The sequence below is a fragment of the Meriones unguiculatus genome, chromosome 8, assembly GCF_030254825.1.
Source record: "Meriones unguiculatus strain TT.TT164.6M chromosome 8, Bangor_MerUng_6.1, whole genome shotgun sequence".
NCBI classification, from domain to species: Eukaryota; Metazoa; Chordata; class Mammalia; order Rodentia; family Muridae; genus Meriones; species Meriones unguiculatus.
Window position 1 is genome coordinate 36,537,080 of NC_083356.1, and position 14,278 is coordinate 36,551,357.

Below are 14,278 nucleotides of genomic sequence, written 5' to 3' on the forward strand. Positions count from 1 at the left end.
GGGGGTAGTAGGAGGTCCTTAAAAAGTGGACTTCAGCCATGTGAGAACTTGGAGCTTTAACCCAAGAAGAGAGATGTAGAACCTGAGGGATTGACCTTTGTCCTCAAGGGCTTATGTCATGAATGAGAATCTTGAAAACCTTCTTCCTTCCAGGTGACACATGACATGCCTGGAGGGGAAGGACCTCCCAGAGCTGGGAGAATGTTTGGCTTGTGGCCTGAGCTACTGGGCCGAGCAAGAGGGGTGTTCCATGGTGGTTTTGCAGGCCATGTTAAAGGACCTTGAGTCACAGTCTGTAAGTAGCACCAGCCATTGCAGGATTTGCTGGAGGAGCACAAAAAATGAAAGTTGGGTCCATAGTAAAAGATGAGATGTTCAGGGCCCCACCTTCCTTGTAAGCCACAAGTCAGACCAGATGTAGGGCCAGGACCGGAAGTGGGGCCAGGTAGCAGCAGCAGCCTGTCACCCACTGAACACAGAACCAGTTGCTCTCTGTATTACAAATATATTATCCCAACTTAGCTAGCTCTAAAGAGAATTATGTGCAAGCAATGACCTGATTGTGTGGGGCTGCTCTGGCGGCCCTTTCGCTGAGGTTGGTCTACTGTCTGTCATGTAGTCTCTTCCAGGTGGCAAGAAGCTACAGCAGCTTGAACACAAACTCAGTCTCTTCCTGAGTAATCCTCAGGAATAGGCACCTCCCTCTCAGCAGCTTTAATCAAATGATAGGGAAAGTATTTATTGACCAGCTAGAATCTTAGTCTGTTCTTGAACCACCCATTGGTTCTGGAAGTTTCCATGCTTTGACAGCCTTCTCTTAGGTTACATGCTACCTCAGGGAACACGTGGAAAGATAGGGTGTCCCATAGGAAACATGGGTGCATTCCCAGAGGGGCATGGGGCTGTCAGGCAAGACAGCAGCTATGTACAGCAGGACATGGCAGGGCATCGCAGGCCCTGGCCCTCTGTCCATTCCCGGCCACTGAGGTTTCTGCTACATTGGTAATTTGTACTTCCAATGAGTAGCTGAAGGGAGAGAGAGAGAGGGAGGGAGGTGTGGCTGCTTCCATAGCCTGCACTTGGAGTCAATACTATATAATTTATCATTTTTTTCTCCTTTCTCTCTCTTCTTCTTCTTCTTCTTCTTCTTCTTCTTCTTCTTCTTCTTCTTCTTCTTCTCTCTCCCTCTTTCACCTTTTTCTGAAGCCTCCTTGAGCTCTTCTGCACTCTTCATATCATGTTCCTTATTCATGATCCGTAGTAATGACCAGGAAGGTTAACACTGTCCCTATAATGGACATCAGTTCTCTTGTCTACATATCTATGCTGTATGTACTAACCTGCTTCATGGCAGCTGGAAGAGAGAGAGAGAGAAAGAGACAGAGACAGGAGGGGTGAGGAGGGGGGAGAAGAGGGGAGAGGAGAGGACAAGAGAGGAAAGGAGAAGAAAGGAGAAGGGGAGGGGAGGGAAAGAGAGGAGAGGTCAAGAGAGGAGACGAGAAGAGAGAAGAGGAGAGAAGAGGAAAGGAAAGAAGGAGTAAGAAATAGGCAAAAACCAGAGTACCGCCCCAGCCTGTGGGTTTTCCTTACTGAATGCTGGGAAGTGTGAGGGCATATGGGCAAGTAGGGAGGGCTCTGCAGGCAGTGTTTCCTTCCCAGCTGGTCTGGAAGCAGGCCAGTGCTGGTGAGCAATAGAGGGTAGCGCTTCCTGCTAGTCAGAGATTACCATGTGGCTTGAAGAAAATGCTTTTTCCCTCCCCTACACCACACCACAAACCCTCAAGGACTTCCAAGGGGCCTTTTGCAGAATGGACCTTCTGTAGGTGGGGTGGACCAGGGAGGTCCTTGAGGATGTCAGGAGGTAATTGCTGTGGCAGTGGGTTGCTTCCTCAGTCTCTCAGCCCTGTTCAGTATCTACTGCCTTCCCCTCTCAGGTGATCCCAGGCCATGCTAGCCATCCATGCTTTATTTGCATCCATTTGTTTTGTGTGTCACCCACCCCTTACCCTGCCCAGTTCAGTTTTATGGGCTTTGGACAATGAATAAATATTTGACATTAATTATGAAAGTCTTTGAGTGGAGAATGAAAATGGATACTTCTCATTAGTTCTGGGCACTGGGAGGATATGCGGTGCCTCTGGTTGTATCGTTGGTCATCAATTGCCAGTGGAGGGACTAGGCACCCAAGAAAAAAGCTGGGAGAGAGGCAAGGGTCAACTTGCCTGGGGGATGGGGTGTCGAAGGATAAGACAAGGGAGAAAACAAGCATCTGTGTGGCCAGGCTCCAGAGCAAAGAACCAGGCAATGAGGACGGACGGTTTCACTCTGTGAGCCACAGAGGAGAGGCACCATTTCAGTCACCATATCTGAAAATATCAGTGGAGCGTTTTCGGAGTGAACAGTTTATAAATTTAAGTGATGTAGTGTTCTGAGCAGTGTGATGAACGTTCTCAGCATCTCCATGCCCTGCCCAAGATGCATGTCATCCCTTCATCCAATGCTTCCATACTGTATGTGCTACCTGCCCTGTGGAAGGTGTGACACACAGAAAGATGGGGAGACCACATAACTTTTACTACAGCATATTGTTAGGGTCTATTATAAGTGTATTGTTCCCGATCCTTAGCTGTGCCTGATTTCTAGATTAGACTTTGCCATAAGTGTGTACATAGAAGAAAGAGTGTATATAGGATCCCATGCCATCTGAGGTTTGCCTTATCCACTAGGGTTGAGGTTAAGGGGCCCTGTTGTACTTACTGTTTGTTAGTACTTGCTCCCACTGGCTGTGACCCAACCCCTGTCCCTTTGAATGATACCACTTATTTATCTTTATCAAATGGTAGATATTACCATTTCACAGCAGGGGAAACTGAGCCTAGAGAGATCAAGAAACATTTTAAAGTAACTCAGCTATTAAGTGGTAACCGTGGGGTGTGGGGTTCCGCATCTGTGTCAAAAACTCCCCACGTGGTGCTTTGGAGACATTTTTTGAAGATGAGTGGATCCTAATAAATTAGAGTCCTAAGAATATGTGGTGAGGTTTATATACTGACTGGCAGAGCCTGCTTCTTGCCTGCAAGAGGGAGATAAAAAGGTATTGGGAGAGGGAGTGGCCAGTGGGCAGCAGCCTGGGGTATAGATGAGAGTGGCCCTGAGCTGGTTCCTGTCCCTGCCCTGCCTGCCCTTTCATCTGTCATGTGGCTTTGGGTGAGTCATACCATCCTGGAGCAGGCTTCCTTCTTACTGAGGCAAGAGCGTACCACAATAATAACTTACTGTGACTCCGAGTGGCTGGGCACAGACCACACAGTTCCTACCCTGTATGCTCAGGGCTCGGTGGGAAAGAAGAACTCTCCCTACTAGCTCAGCACAGGTTTCTGGGGCCTGGAAGGTGGAAGAGAAGGATGCAGATTATGCCCTAAATCTGCAGCTATCCGACTGTTGTCCCTGAAGTCACTGGGAAAGAGAGACACCATTAACAAGAGGACTCCTGAAAAGTGCTTCTCTACATTGGAGGTTTTCCCCAACTTAGTTGCTGAGAAGAATGGTTTCTGTGGCATTGGCATTCAGAGGGAGAGGCCCCACCTGTGTGGCGCCCTCACCCAGGCATCCCAGATTCCCAGATCTGTGGTACAGTGTTCTAAAATGTTCCCTGGGTGATTGGGGTCAGTTGCTGTTTTCTCCTGAGACCCGATACCCATTTCTGTTGAGGCACCGTATTCACAACTGGCCTAAGAGTATACAGCTGCTCCTAAAGGGCCACTATGACACAGAAGGGGAGCAGGGCTGCATCCTCTGCAGGTACGAGGGCCTTTTCAATGGGCACTGTCCCCTCCCAGTGCCGTGCCTTATGGTCCGCTGATTAGCACACTTCTGGATAGCACTGCCCCCTAGTCCATATGGAACTCTGTTCAGTTTTGTTTAGTAGTGTATTTTTGTGGTTTTATTAAGATGTATGTGCCTGGTCGGCATGGTGCAACAGTGAGGTAGAGGTGTGTCCAACCCCCAACAAGGAGTAGGAATCCTCCTTTCCTGTTCTGGGAACATGTACCCATGTGCTGGTACATGTTGCCTCACAACCCCCCCCACTTCTGTCACCCTTGAGGCCAGCTTTCAGGTTAAACTTACCCTCTCCTTGTACAGTCATGTCCAGCAAATACCTAGAATTCGTTCTCATGCAAATAAGGCATTCCTAACACCATAGCCTTGGCCAGTGGTGTACACTCACCCCAAAAGCATCTACTCGCTTCCCAAAGGTTTAAATGGCCCTTGTTTCTTCCATCTAAACAAGCTGCTCAGTGAAGCCTGCCTCCTGAGAGTCTGTTCTTGACAAGTTCACAGCTGAGGTCTCATCACCCATAGCCATTCCCACCATGGCCACCAGGCCACAACAGCATTAAGGGAGGAGGAGCTAAGGAAGGGAGAGCCAAGTGGGAATGACACAGGTTAGCAGGAATTTATCTTTAAAGGCATCCCATCCTTATACTAAGAAGATATTTGGTAGGTAGGTCTCCACTAATTCAGAAACACCACTGCTGTTTGTACATTGGCTAGGGGTATGTGCCCTTGGCTCCTCCACAGCGTATCTCACAGGATTAGGCTTTGACTGTGATGGTTCTCCGTGTCTATTCGGCATACACTGGTATGATTCCATCCTTATCTGTCTCCTCCTCACCTCCACAGTGTGTTCATTAAGTTGAGTTGGGTTTTTTGAATAAGACCATTTGTAAGATCTGTGGTATGTGTAGCTTGTTGGTACAATGCTTGGCTGGCATTTATGGTAATGGGGTCAATCCCCAGCCTCACAAACAAAGCAAAACCTTACTGTAATGCAGTTACTATTAATGTTAGTAGGTTAAACAGATGGTTGACTTAAGACTTCCAAATATTTATTTTTAACATTTACCAACATGTTATGTGTCTATTGTTTAGTTGCTGCCTCCCTCTTTGGACCACTGATTTTTAGGGTTAAAGGCAGTTTTGTCACTTCTGAATCTATGGAGAATGCATTTATTTTATTTTGTTTTGAAACAAGGGCTCACTGTGTACCCCTAGCTGGCCTGGAACTTGCTTATGTAGACGAAGCTGGCCTCAAACTCACAGAGAGCTGCCTGCCTCTTCCTCTACCTCCTACATGAGGGACGCTGCGCCACCATGCCTGGCTGACTCACGAAAAAAATATGAATTGAAGTTTGCATTTTTCAAGTGCTTAGAAGAAAGGGAAAAACATAATTAAGGGACCCTGTTGCTGTGTGTGGTCTTCGAATAAGATCTGCCTAGTGTCCTGGTGCCATTTCTTTTGGTTCTGAGAGATGCATATTGAGGATTTTCTTGGCCTTACCAATGAGGCTATTGTCTAAGGGTCTTCAGTGGACAAGATTGCAGGGTAAGAGAATATTAAATGTGAAGAGACTTCAGTTGAGGGTGTGTGTGTGCGTGTATGTGTGCACACAGAGAGAAGTTGATATGAGATGTCTTCCTTAGTAGCTCTCCACCTTATTTTTTGAGACAGCATCTTCCATTGAACCTGGAGCTAGACTGACTGGCCAGCATGCCCAGAGGTTCTCCTGTTCTCCTGTCTCCCCTCTACCCTAACACAGGTATAGTAGGTGCACATTGCCGAGCTCAGCTTTTTTCTTTTAATTTTAATTATTTTTCTTCACAGTTTATTCATTTTATATCCCGATTGAAGCCTTCTCCCTCAACTTCCTCCAGTCCCACCCTCCCTCTCTCTTCCCCCCAACTGCTTCCCCTAGTCCACTGAAAAGGGGGGATTCTCCACTATTGCCATCTGCCCATAGCTTGTTAAGTCTCATTGGGATTGCATGGATCTCCTTCCAACATGGTCTGGCAAGGTGAGTGATCAAAGAGGAGGCAACCGAGTTCATGATAGAGGCAGCCCCTACTCCCCTTACTCAGAGATTCACATGGACACTGAGCTGCCAATTGGCCACATCTTCTCCACGTGTGGTCCTTGGTTGGTGCACCTACTATCAGTCTCTGCAGGACCCTTTGGAGCCCAGCTTTTTATGTGTATGTGTACTAGAGATCAAACTCAGATCCTCATGCTTGCATGGCCAGCCCTTTTCTGACTGAGCCATCATCTCCCCAGCCTGTGGTGCAGCTTTTCGATTCAAAGCAGTCAAGACAAATTGGAATCCCTTGTGTGAGCCTCTTCACAACCAGCCCACACTAGCAATTTAGTTAAGCTTGGTTAGCCAGAATAGTAACTGAAACATGAGTTAGAACTTTGATATTCAGATAGTCCATGTGTCTAGCTATATAACACACTGATATTATAAAAATTAAAATTAGTATGTCTGTGACTACTCATATAAGATGTCCACCCTGAGATGCTTTTGATCTAATTAAAAGTGTCAGGATGGATAGTAGGGGCTAATAGAAAATGGCAATAAGATTAGGGGTGAGGTGGCTGACAAGAGCTGAGACAGCCTCTAGAAGTATCCATTCTCTACAACTGTCTACAACTCTTGTTGCAGTCTCTTTGAGGGCGAGTGTTTGGGCTGCCACTGTGATCCTGTCTACAGGAGTTCTTACTTGAGCCATTGTCACGTTGTGTTGTTGTAGCCAATCTGTATACTCCCCTGGGCACGAGACCCTTGTATAGTGGCCATGGCCTCATCTCGTCTGAGGAAGTGACAGTCAGAGTCACTCTGTTCTTCTCAAGAGATCATACCATCATTTTGTACGATCCCTTATGTTTGGGTGGGTCTTTTGAGTCTTGCTAATTTAAGGCACGGTGTGACCATTTTGGGGGAGAGGAGGCACAAGGAAGGGAAGTGATGTAGAGCTCAGAAGACCTGTAGGAAGGTGCCCTCTGCTTGGCACATAGGATGGGAGTAATTCATCCCAGCAGAGCATCAAGATATGGAAATGTTCTGTCTGTAGTGAAACCTCCTTCAGACTCAGCAATTGCTTCTACCTGTTTTTTTGTTTGTTTGTTTGGTTGGTTGGTTGGTTGGGTTTTTTTGGCTTTGTTTGGTTTTCTCAAGACAGATTTCCTTGGCTTCTCAAACCTGAAGGGTAAAGGCCACTCATTCAAGCTAAAAGGAAAAGTTAGAATGAGAGACAGTTTGTAGTTAATTTTAATGTTGTTTCCAGGTAAATCAGAGAACAGTTTTAACTGCACACCACTTGGATAGATAGGTGCCTGAACATCCATGACTTTGTTTCCCCCCCAAAGTTTCAAAAATAATCAGTTTTCATGAGTTGGTCTTTTTGTGCCTTTTTTTAAAAAAATTTTTAATGTTTCTTTTTTTTATATTTATTTATTATGTATACAATGTTCTGTCAGCATATACACATGCATGCCAGAATCGGGCACCAGATCTTAATATAGATGGTTGTGAGCCACCATGTGGTTGCTGGGAATTGAACTCAGGACCTTTGAAAGAGCAGCCAGTGCTCTTAACCTCTGAGCCATCTCTCTAGCCCCCCCTTTTTGTGCCTTTTAGCTTTCCTTCATCATTGCTACTTTATTGTCAAATCCCCCTAATCCTGCAGAGTGTGTTTCAGCTGCATTTCGAAAAACGATGGTGAATTACAAGTGAAGATAAATCTGAAGACTTCATTCTAAGCAGTGAATGTTTATTGCATAGTTACTATTTATTAGCCCTGTTCTTGGGGAAAGTTTACCAACTGAATAAAGAGACTGAAGTTTGCTGGGACTCTTTTACAGGGCTCTTGGAATGAAACAGGATTATAGGTCTAAGTTTATAACTTTATTATCAGGAATAGAATAAATTATGGTCACTGAAAAATAGCAAGTGATAAACAAGCCAATAAAGTTCCAAGATGAATTCGCGGAGGGGAAGGAGTAATTATTTGAATTATATTTGCTTGTTTAATTAACATTTATTGTCTTCTGGGTAACAGGCACTGCTGGGTACTTTTACATCTGCTATTTTATTTAATTACAAAGAGTTCTTCACTTGCAGATAAGATTTCCCAGGGGCTTCTCTGGGCTAATGAGTTAGCCTGCCTGGTGTTTCTCAGGCCCAGCTGCTCGTGGAGATCACCTAGGGAGCTGCAGGGCCATCTGGTGCTGGGGTTTCCTCCTCTGGGATCCTGTTTACCTGCTCAGGGTTGGCACCCAGCAGCAGCACATCAAAACCTTGGACAGGCTAGCAAAGTCATTCCACTCGCTGAAGAAAAGACCTCCTTAAACTTCTCAGCAATAAGCAACTGTTGTGGAGTTCGGCAGCTGAGTTTGTGGCGCCATGTGGAATACACCCAACACCTGTTTCTTCCTTTGTCTGTTTCCCCTTGAGTGGGGGTGTGGGGAGAGTCAGGATAATTATGGAATGAAGCAGGCCTGCAAACCGTTTCCCGAAATGTCTCAGCCCCAGTTTTTTCTAGGTTAACTTCTAGTCTGACTTTGCTCTGTTGTGTTGATCAGGTATCATGTAGGTGACTTGCTTGATAAGAGACTGTGTCTGTGTGGGGTGGAGTTGCGCATATGTAGAGGTCAGAGGAGTCGTTCTCCCCCTAAAACTCAGCTTGTCAGGTTTGGTGGCAAGCACCTTAACCCACTGAACCTTCTGCTGGCACTCTTTCTTATGAGAGAGAGACAGACGATACACAGACACACAGATACACAGACACACAGACAAAGACAGAGAGAGGGGGAGAGACAGAGAGAGAGGGAGACAGATGAGATGGCACGTGCCTTGGTGCAAGTGTGGAAATCGCAGGACAAGTTCATTGAGTCAGGTCTCCTACCTTTATGTGGGTCCTAAGGATTGAGCTCAGATCTTCAGGCTTGTGTGACAAATGCCTTTGCCCCTTGAACCATATTGTTTTCTTACTAAAGTTCTCTTCTTCCACCATGTGAGTCCTGGAGATAAAATTCAAATCATCATGTTTGGCAGCAAGCATCTTTACCCGTTTAGCCATTTTGATACCATCACTACCACCTTGTTTTGAGACAGCATCTTTCCTTGTCCTGTAGCTTACCTGGCTGGATCTTGCTCTGGCTGGGGCCATCCCAGACCTGGGCAGGCAGGATCCACTGGTAAGCTACTCCCTCCATATCTAGTCTCAGCCCTCTTACTAACTACGTCTTTGGTTGGCCTAAAGACAAGTCTGATTTGCATAGGCTATTGACCCTGAGTGGATACTTTCCTGCCCCTGGATAGCTGGGACTTGTCTTGTAACTGTCACTGTGGATAGGACCTCCTTGGGAAAGCCCTGCTGGCTCCTCACCGCTTTCATCTGCCCGGAGATAATGGAAACCCTTGCCTGCCCACACCTCCTTGTTCCCTCCAGCCATTTTAACCTGCTCACTCGTAATTGCTTCTCTTCTACACTTGCTCCTCCTCTGAGAGCCCTGGGTGGCTGGAAGGCTCAGTATGTGGCCTCACTCTGAAGCCACAATACTTGGCACCATGGGTGCTTGGGGGCCTTGTATATCTTCACTGTACAGGCTGCTGGAGCTCAGAGAGAGCTGGAGCCTTGACCCAAGTCAGGTGACTGGGGGCCTGTGGTGAGTCTGCGGCTGTAGCCCAAGTTTTCTCTGCAGGAAACTTGGGAGTGAGAAATAGTCACCTGTCTTCAGATGCCACCTGCCTTCTCCCCAGGCACGAGTCCAGGGTCTGCATCTAAGTTGTGCAGTTGTCAGCTTCCTTAGTGTTCTTAAAAACAAAGCAAGTCAAGACTTTCATGGGAGTTCCCAAGCCTTTCTCATTTCTGGGACTTTGTGCAAGGCCTTAAAAAGTTTCCCAAGCAAGGAACTTGTCCCTGTTTTCTGTTCCAAAAAATCTGGTCAGAGAATCAGAACAAGAAGGGATGGGAGAAGTGGCAGTTGTATGTCTGTGTGTCTAGTACTCATGTACACGTATAATTTGCTTATGGTATATTATGTACATGTGGTTTGCTATGACATGGGTGCATTATGTGTGACATATATCTGCATGTGTGGTTTATTCATGATGTCTGTCTGCTGTGTGATATACATATACAGGGTATATGAGCTATATGATGCATGTATATAGTATGATATATGTATGTGGTACATGCATGCATGATATGCATGTATGTGTGCATATGGTATGTGGTATGTGTCGCATTGTATGTGATATGTATGTTGTATGTTTAAGTGGAATGTGTATGATGGGTATTCATGGTGTGTATGGTGTGTGACATACTTGTACATATGTGGTTTATGTGTATGTGGTATATGTTTCATTTGTACATAAGAGTGATATGTTATGGTATGTGATGTTTTAAGTTTCTGTTGTGCTTGTATGTGTGCAGAGTGCATGGTGCAGTGTGGTATGTAGGTATACGATGTGTGTAGAATGTGTGGTGTGAGTTCTACTTGTATATGGTGTGTACATGTGTGTGTGTGATATGGTATGGTGTGTGCTCATTGTATATGTACATGTGTGCATACACATTTGAGGACAGCACTGTGAGCATGGCTTAGACAGCCTTTCAGTTGAGCTTTCTCTTTCTTTAAGCCACTTGTGATGAGTTTAAAACAGAATGTTAAGGCGTACAACAAGTACAAGAGGAAGGCACTTGCCTTCCATGTGAACAGAGGCAGAGCTGGCAAAGCTCTCAGGTGGCAGCAGCAGATAGTGGCCTCTGGAGACAATGAGGCCGAGCCCCACACCTTTTGTGAATAAAATGAAGTGGGTTAAGTGGCTTCCGGTAGTTTCAGAACTCAATGAAAAGCTAAGTGAAGACACTAAGGCAGCAGAAGATTTGATCAGAGGAAAGGACACTCTGTTCCACCTCCATCTGGCATGAGTATGTCTTGACGCACCTCTGCCACCATTTCACACTGAATGCCAGCCGTGTGTTAAGAGGGATGTTGTTGAACTCTGGTGTTCTGTAAACGCTCTTTGATTCATAAGCGTTTGCTCTAAGAGATTTCTGAGAGTGAGAGCTTTGAGAGCACTGTGCATGTTTCTTCTCTGTGCAGAATAGAAACCCCAAACAGGAAATGATTCAGGACAGAATGACTGAGTTGGGTTCAGAGTCTGGTTGAGTTGAACATTTTTCTGGGACCAGGGCATCTGGAGCCACCCAGAGTTCCAGGATCCTCTCTCTTAGAACTTGGAATCTCACCAGAGAGCATGGCCCCATCCCACCTCTGCCTCTGGGACTGTGGAGTCCAGCCTGAATGGCCCTTATTTTTGAGACAGGGCTCTAAACCAAACAAAAAGAAAACAAAATTGTGGCTTTCCTGGAACTTGCTATGGAGACCATGTTGACCTTGAATTCATAAGAAATCCTCCTGCCTCTGCCTTCCAGGTGCTGGGATCAAAGGTGTGCACCGCTATGCTTACCACTCACATAGTTCTTGAGTGTGATCTTTGTAGATGACACCATCTACAATTTGGATGCTTTGGCATGGTCTATGTAAATGGCACTTACAATTCTTCTCAGGCCATGCTGATAGTACTGGGAGGGAAGAAATAATAGTAAAGGCCAGGATTTACTAGAGGATTTCAGAGTGCTGAGGGCTGTTTGTAGCTTGCTTAATCCTTGCTGTCACTCTTTTTACAGGAGAAACTGAGGCCCAGAGTTTGAGTAATCCCTTCAAGGTTACCACATTGGTAAGTAACAGAGCTGGCATGGGACCCTAGCCACCTGCCTTTAGATCCTGAACTCCCCACTCTAACTCTGAAGAAGCAACAGAGTGGGTGGCAGTGGCCCGGATGTGGCTTTTCACTTCATTAGAAGCATCCCTGCCCCCATTGAAGTGACAGCACATTGTTTCTTTTCAGCCTATGAATGTTGAGAATCTGCAGGCTTTTGAGTCAGATTAGTAATTTAAATAACTAATTTTGGAGGCAAGGTGATATTTCTGCACTTCCTATCATAGGTAACCCTGGCAGCAAACCCTGGAACATAGTCATCTCTCACAGCAGCCCTTCAAAGCTAAAGTTCAGAGGAAGGAAAGACATTGCCCCAGTCACTCTGTTATTGGGGGCAGAGTCAGTTTTCACACCTGACTTACCAGCCAGTGCTGTTAACCAGTGTGAATTTTTTTGTTACCCATTGTGGGTGCTTTTGGGAAAATCATTCACTTTGAACTCAAGTGGCCCCTGGCTGGCAGGGCCCTTATGTCTTCTGTCTCCTTTTCCTGTGTCTCTTGGCCTCCTCACCACCTTCCATGTTGCTGGCCAGCTTGTGGTAAGGCCTCAGTATTGCATGGAACCCTTAGCGCAGTGTCCCATGGCAGCCTCTACTCAGGCAGGCATGCTTTAACGATATTATTTATTTGTTTGCTTGGTTTTTGTTTTGTTTTTTTGAGACAGTTTCTCTTTGTAGACTTGCCTGTCCTGTAGACCTGTAGACGAGGCTTGTCTCGAACTCATAGAGATCCACCTGCCTCCCAAAGTGCTCCTATTAAGGTGTATGCCACCACTGTCCAGCATTAATGTTTAATAGAGCTATGGTGGTATGCATATGGTAAAACATAAATCTTATTCTTACAGTTGATGAACTTTTAATATCAAACCAAATTTAACTGCTCCAAATCAGGGGACTCAGTAGTCCCATTATTCTAGAAAGCTCCTTTGTATTGCCTGAGTAATAGGCACTTCACTGATCTTTATTGTGTTCGTGTTTTTAACTTACCCAGATGTAAGCCTAATTGTTCAACGAAACAACCTGAAGGCAAAATACTTTAAATAGCATAGGTGATCATGCCATTTCACTTGGCGGGCATCTGTCTTGGAGGAAGTAATGATAGGAGGCATGGGTCTGCTACTCTTTCTGTTAGTCTTCGTTCTTTGTGTGTTTTAAAACTTGAGCATCTTACGCCATCAAGTGCCTCTTGTATTTATAGATTGTAATTATCACACAGCATACCCCCTAAATCCAGACCAGCTCTTCCATATGGTGCTCAGCTTAAGATAGTCCAGTGATAAAAGAAATTCTATGTTGTATGTCATAAAAGATACTCTGCCAGTCTTCAGTGTGAGGCCTTATGGGATTTTCAAACCACTTTGGAATTTTCAGTTTTTTTATTACATGCAGACATTAGGTGCTAAACCTGGAGTAAGCTGCATTTCATAAAAGATTGTATGTTTACTATTGGGTGGGGAGGGGACAGCATCCTGCAAGCAACTTTTGGAGTCTGCTCTCTCCATTCATCTCTGTGGGGGCTCAGGGACTGAGCTCAGATCACCAGGCTCATACGGTGAATGAATTTATTTACTGAGCCATGTCTGCAGCCTGTAAGCTATAATTTTAATGCCATTAGAACTGAAGAATGAATGCATGGATTGGGTTTGGTGACCTAGAAGTCTTTGGTGATATATCTAGCTGATTTGCATAAAACTTTGCGGTACAAATGCAGAGTTGATGGAAATAAAAGCACTGCGTCTTGGGGAGTCTGTAAGAATGCATATTGCAGAATCAACCAGAAATTCAGAGAGACCCGTAAGCGAGTGGTTATGTATGAGCAGAAGCTATGACACACGTGGTGGGGCTTTTGTGGTCCCACATTCCAGTACTGGGGTTTTAATTCCACAGTGAGTCTAGAAGGGAGGCCTGTCTGATAGAAGGTAGAATTGAGTATCCAGGAACCTTGAAGGTCTGATTTCTTTATGCAAATGGGGCTAGAAAACCTCATTATCTGGAAATTTACTTTGAGTTGAAAGGATGTTACCCACAAGAAAAACATACTGTATATATGTATATGTGATATAAACCTGTTTGCTGAATCTATATTTTTATTACTTATGCCATGATATCCTTCAGCCTGAACAGCTAATGTGAAAGTTGGTTTAATCCATACCACAAACACAAATTCAGTTCTAAAGGATGTTTCATCAATGCATTCCTGACAGGACTTGCATTAAAAAGAAGTGACCACCCCTATAGAAGTTAAAAACTACAAACTACCCAGGAACAAGCCTTTCCAAGATGCTGGTAAATTTAACCATTCAATAAAACCCTGAAATGGTATATTTAAAATGGTTGAGGACTAATGATATCAAAAAAATAAAGCAAGGGGGAAAATCTGAAAACCAGCCAAAATGAAATGAAATGAGTAATTTTATTTAAAATGGTTAAAGGAACCTCTACATATAAAGAGAAAAATGAGGAACTATAGGACAGTATTAACATTGTCCTTTATTAAGTGTATGCCAGACACTGTTCTGAGTTCTGGCATTAACTCATTTAATCCTCAGAAGTAAATTGTGAGTGGACATTAGCATGGCCATCTGTATTTTTGTTTACTTTGTATCTCTTACATCATTTCTCCTCTACTTTCCTCCCTTCAGCCCTTCTGATA

General features: G+C 45.0%; 1 protein-coding gene across 6 annotated transcripts in view; it reads left to right on the top strand.

The window, feature by feature from the left end:
• The window catches only part of Cyrib (CYFIP related Rac1 interactor B), a 126,498-nt gene that overhangs the window by 28,126 nt on the left and 84,094 nt on the right, over positions 1 to 14,278 (top strand). For 5 of the 6 annotated variants that reach the window (XM_060389359.1, XM_021645407.2, XM_021645403.2 and 2 more), the window contains exon 2: positions 11,536 to 11,585. The exons of the other annotated variant lie outside the window; for it this stretch is intronic. The gene's annotated coding sequence lies outside the window, so the exon portion shown is untranslated. The remainder of the gene's footprint in view (positions 1 to 11,535; positions 11,586 to 14,278) is intronic. 6 annotated transcript variants of the gene reach the window in all.